Here is a 6,269-nt window from a genome sequence, read left to right as displayed (position 1 = left end):
GTTCTTGAAGTATATCCCAACGTGAAGGTGAAGAAGAAAAGATAACGTATATTCTGTTAATCAGACCGAAAAAATCAACGGCATATTTATATGACTTTGCCGCGTCTGAGATCACAAGATTCCAACTGTGAGCTCCACATGGTACATACAAGGCACGGTCATTTATTTCTAGTATGCGGGCTTGAACTCCTTTATTCTTTCCTCTCATATTTGCGCCGTTATCATAAGCTTGGCGTCTCATGTCAGCAATGTCTATTCCTAAGTTGTTTGCCTTTTCAAGAAATGCTTCCAATAAGCCCTCGCCAGTTGTATCATGAACATTAAGAAAACCAACAAATGCTTCACGAATATTGACACTATCTTCACAGTTGCATTCAACAAAGCATAACACCACAGACATCTGTTCTTCATGTGACACGTCGGGAGTACAGTCCAAAATAACTAAATAATATTTTGCTTTTTTAAGCTGCGCTATGTTGGCCTCTTGAATGTTACTGACAACAAATTGAATCAGCTCATTTTGGATCTGTGGACTGAGGTACTGAACATGTGTCTCTGCCTTCTTAATCCTCTGTAAAAGTTCGCTGAGGACAATATCATACTTTGCAAGCAATTCGAACAGTCCCAAAAAGTTGCCATTCGAAGGATCGCCGAGCTTTTCATTACTTCCTCGAAATGCCAAGTTTCTTTCGGACAAGAAAATAACGACATCAACCATGCATTTGACAACATTTCTCCAGAAATCTATTTCTTTCAGAAAAGCCTGCAATTCGAATTGGTCAATAGATGTACGGTTTATTATGCCTGACCGAAGGTCAAACCATTTCACCATACAGTCTTGATGACCTTTGCCTGTTTCATGCTGCTGAAGTCTTTTTGACAGTGCTTTCCAAGCAAATGTTCCACGACGTAGCGGTATGTCGCCAGTGCCAAATAATTTACAACAAAAACAAAAAATGGCATCTTTCTGAACTGAGTAGATTAACCATGAACGTCTTATTTTCTCGCCATTTGCCATGGTTCGATAGAAATGAGTACTTGTGAACCTCTGTCTTTCCTCGTTAAATGGAAATTCGTAACTTTCATTCTGCTGTGGTGGGCCTCGTGCAACAATGTCACACACTTGCCTGTCTGATATTATAGACAGCCAATCTCCTGGATCATCAATCAGTGATTCAGATTCAGATACTTCTTTCCTGGCAGCAGCTGGAATATCTGTCACAGTCTGTTTGGTAGAACAACTGGCTTCACCTTTGACCTCACTTGAAGCACTTCTGGATACTTCTGGATACGATTCATCACTGCTAGCGCTGTCCATTTCATGTGCCTGTACCTGTACGTTGGATTGCAGCGCAAAATACGTTGACAACTTTGGAATTTTCTCAAGTTCCTTCTCAGCATCTTTTGCTGCCTTTCGTTTACTAGCTCTGCTCTTATACATTCTCTTAGACATCACAAAGCACGCTTCTGCGTTGGAAATGATAAAAAACTAAACAACTAAATTAATAACATTTATCCGCCGACCGCCATTATGAACATAAATACACATTCTTTGAATGGGTCCAACTAAAAGTCGAAACTGACCGACAGACAACTGATGTAGCCAATAGCATTATGATGTATCATAATGACTTCATGGTTTTGTCAGTAAAACCGACACGGATTGTGCAATAGCGTCAATAAATGTCACTTATCTATTTATACCTTATATTTTTTTTGCCACTTTTAGGGGCCCCCTTCCTTGCGGGGACCCCTCCGGTCGGAGGGTACGGAGGGCGCTCGCTACACCTCTGCGTGTGACATAGACCATTACTTTTATCCATTCTGTTATTATTGTTGTGTGAATTTGTCTGGCATATTACTCACAAAAAGTTTTAATTCTTCCATTATAAGATATTCAATTAATAGTTTTTCCTCTTATTGATCTACATTTCCTGGATCCATAGATTTGAGATGGGTTTTTTTCGGGCTATAAAAACCAGGAATAGGAGAACTTTCCTTATTCCTGGCTAAAATCTTTTAAACAGGCCAACTCCCAACACACAAGTCTTTAAATAGTCTTTGAGAGTTATATCTGTTTTTTTAGTTGATTTCAGGATGGATTTCCATATATACATACACACATATATATATATACACACATATATACATACACATATATACACATACACACATACATATATATATATACGTATTTTACCATCCAGAATCCCATATCTTGTGTATAAAAGAGCACCTGGCTGTTTTGCATTTCATACAGATAACTAGGGTAATATTATGAATTTTATTATATAAAGATTATATTCCGTAAACTAAACAGTACTGAATGTGCACTATTTGTTCAGTATTAGAGACAATATTTACTGCCTGCATTATATCATTCCATTCTTTTGTTATTTCATATTTATAGTCTCCATTCCATAACTTAATAGCTTTATGGTGTTTGCCCTTTAAAAACAGTCACAAGATCACACATTCTAGATATTTTGATTTCAGAAACTTCAAGCCCTTATAAAAGTTATTGTAATACTGATAGTTTGTTGGTTACTTTTTTCTCTGAATATATATTTTTAATAAAGTAAGCAATCTCCATAAACTAATGTTGACCATTTATTAATATATCATAAAATCATAGGACTGGAAGGAACCTCCAGAGGTCATCTAGCCCAGTCAGCTGTCCTCATGGCAGGACTAAGTATTATTTAGACCATCGCTGACAGGTGTTTATCTAATTTGTTCTTAAAAGAAGCAGCACCAACGAGTGGGCAAAATATATAAGCATTCTGGTGGAAGGAGACATGGCTCTTATGTTCTTTTGAGTTAGAGGATATGAATTTCCCAATGCAGAGGGCTTGTTATTGTAAGCTGAAATGCAAGGAACTTTATGGTTATATTTATATCATAAGATGTAAGCTATGGCAACGTTCACAACTCTAAGTCTTGCACCAATTCATGTCTTTCAAGTTCCCAAAAAAATGTACTTTGTTGAGGATAATAGAAGAAAATCTCCTGAGGATATGTAGTCTCCTTTGTGATTACTGTTCAGCAGCATATACTTGCTTAGGTCCTAAGGTGCACTGTAACATAAATCAGTATTAATATTTAGCTATCTGACACCTTCTGAAAACTGTGACTGAGTCTTAGGGGACAATGTTTGCTGTAAATGAATTATTCTGAGCTGTGCTGCTTGCTTTTCTGTTCTGGAAAGAAGCTGTTACGAATAAGCCCTGGTGTCGTGCTGTTTGATTGGACTTATATTATTTCCATCTCTTTTCTTTACATATATTATCTTTGTAAACTGTCAAAAGATAATTTGAAAAAAAAGATGCCTTCAATGCCAGGCTTTTTTTAAAAAAAAAGATATAAATAAAGTTGTTAAAAAATAAACAAACAAAATCCTTCACTTCTGCATTTTCCCTTGGGTAGTATCATTGCTTGTGTGGCAGCATCTTACTTAGGCCATCCCAAAATTACAGCCAACGACATCACATATCTCTTAGAAAGAATTAGTAAAAGATGGAACTGGCTAACTAAACTAGTTTCCCAATGAGTATTTTCATATTTCCATTTATATCCCAATATACTACCACTTGTGATAGATGGAGTTAGTAATGTAGATAGATAGATACTTATAGTTTAGTGGATTTACTTTAAGCTTCCTCACTAAAATAAATCCTCCTTTGGACCAAGGTTAGGCACAAGAACTTTCAAGGCTAAAGGAATATATTTATTTCTTTTCCCTTTAAGTCAGAAGGAAAATGTAATTGTGTGGTAAGGCTCCATTTGCAACCAGCAAAGAAGAATTAAAGCGCTGACAGAACTTTTTGCCTGGCCTGTTTATGTCTGGCACTGTAGCACATGAGTTTCTCTAGGAGACCCTTCCAGGACAATGACCAATATGACATTCTGTTAATAAAATTATAATGTTGCAGTACATGAACATTGTTCATATTGTTAAAACAAATTTGTTTTCCCAATCAAATGTAGCATTGCCTAGTGCAGCGAGATGGTCCTCACAGAGACAATGATAAATCACAAATACTCCTAAATAGGATAATACTAGCATGAAAGTGAAAAGAAATAAGTATCTGCAAAACATAGAATAAAAGAGGCAGCATATTTAATAAGAATTAATGTAATGTATTAACAACTGGAGACAGCAAGACTATATATTTCTTCAGTTAGCCATACAGACAAACCACAAATGCAAATACTCAGTATCAGCACTCCTGAGTAAACAGCAAATCAGAAATTATGTCAGAATAAACCAGGTAAGTCCAAACACATGCGAATGAGCCATATCCTTGCACGACTGATCATCTCTCATATACAATGAAGATGTCAATTCCCAATATCTTCATGCCATCATCGCCCATTTGTTAAATTTTCAAACAAGGATCCTTGTGCATAGTACTATGGGACGAGCTCCCTCTAAACACTCACAAAGTCACCTCTCTCATTGTCTACCTTGTTGGTGCAAGGGAATAAGCACTGCTCCTCCCAATGCCAGCAACAGACTAGGAACCAGAGATGGGATTCAAGGTGATGTTTCCAGAATTGCCTTCCCTCCTGGGTTAGGGTCAGATAGGGCAGCTTTAAAAATCTGGAGGCTCCAGACATGGTGGCCCCGCTGTTGGGGGACAGATGTTGAGTCAGCACATCTCCTGACCACCTTAGCACCATCCACTTCCTGAGACTGTTGACTACTTGTAGGTTACCTCCTCCCAGCAGACTTTCTACCACTGAGGATCAATGCCTATGTGTATCTTAACCTTCAAAGCACTGCCAAACTGTTCACTGAAACTACTGGTTTGTATATTTGCTAGTTCTGGCTTGCTGTTCATCCAATGTGATTGATCACCTCATTCAAGTAACATTGTTTCTGGACCCTAACTGGATGCCTCCAAATCCCACAAAGAGTTTTCAAGGTGGATGTCAACCATACATTGCACAAACACTCATCCAAATATATTTTTCTGAAGCTGTCTCTTTTTGGCAAACCTTTTTGTGAATAAAATATTCCTTCATACACACATTACGAGAAGAAAATAGAAAGATTTGGAATATCATCAAAGCAAAATGGGTGCATTTTTATTCAAATCAACATGTATGAATACTTTCTGCCAATTTTCTTAGTGCTGGTATTGAGGAGGCTAACTGAACACGATATTCTGAATGCAGGACACATGGAGAGTGGGTGATTCTAATCATAAAGAATTCCACTTTTTAAAAAAATGTCTTCAAGCACCATGTACTGTCTATTAAACAATAAATCACAAGTCATTAAAGAAAAATATTCTAACTCCTGCAGTTTGAGTTCTAACAAGTACTTAACTGACAATTGATTATTATGAAGTCGTTGCATCTCTATCATACTGTTTTGGAGGTCTCTTTAGTATCAACAGAGCTAGCACCTGCCTACTACTGAGGAGCAGTACTGGCAGTCATGGAATATAAGTAATCCTGTAATTCCCCACCTTCATTTTTTCTCAGTAGTTGCTGCTAATGAAAATGGTAATTAAAAGATGTAAGGTGTTTCTATGGGTAACTAAGGTAAAAGAAGGAATTTAAATAATCAGCTGTTCAGGAAAGTTCAGTTTGGCTGAATTTGTGAGTTGTGCATTTTAGCAAAAAAAAAGTACCTGGTTTAAATGCATATTTATAACTAAAAATTGCTTCAGGTGCAGTGTCATGTTCTGAGTACTGAACTGGAGAGCTGGGAATTTCTGAACTCTAATCCCAGAGCTGAAACATGAATGCCTTGGTATCCTTAGGAAGGATAAATCTAGACCTGTGCAACAAATATAAAGTAGTATTGGGGATCATGAATTCAAACAAAAACAAATTCACTCTGTATTTTCTCATGGCCTCTTTTACCACTTGTTAACATGTTAACAATGGTCTACGTTCCTTTTGTGATATTTATGTGAAAATGCAGTAACTTTTTGAAACCACTAATGTGAATAGTAAAACAGTTTTTGAACAACTACAGCTACGACATTTGTTGTTATAACTACTTACTAATATAAAAAGCCATTTGAGAACAAAATTATTTATATTAATTGGGGACTTGGTTAAGCTAACCAACTACTTCTTAAACTCAAAGAAAAAAGATCCTCTCCAAAGACTATTTAGTGACAATGCCTTCTTTGATAACTGAAGAATTGGTTTAAGAATTACTGAAGTTTAAATACTGAAGCAGAATTCCAACTCTCATTAAACCCTATTGGAGCTAAAAGGATATCTCAGAAAACTGACTGAATAATGAT

This window comes from Gopherus evgoodei, chromosome 9, assembly GCF_007399415.2.
Source record: "Gopherus evgoodei ecotype Sinaloan lineage chromosome 9, rGopEvg1_v1.p, whole genome shotgun sequence".
Lineage (NCBI taxonomy): Eukaryota > Metazoa > Chordata > Testudines > Testudinidae > Gopherus > Gopherus evgoodei.
Note: the sequence above shows the minus strand (reverse complement) of the source record.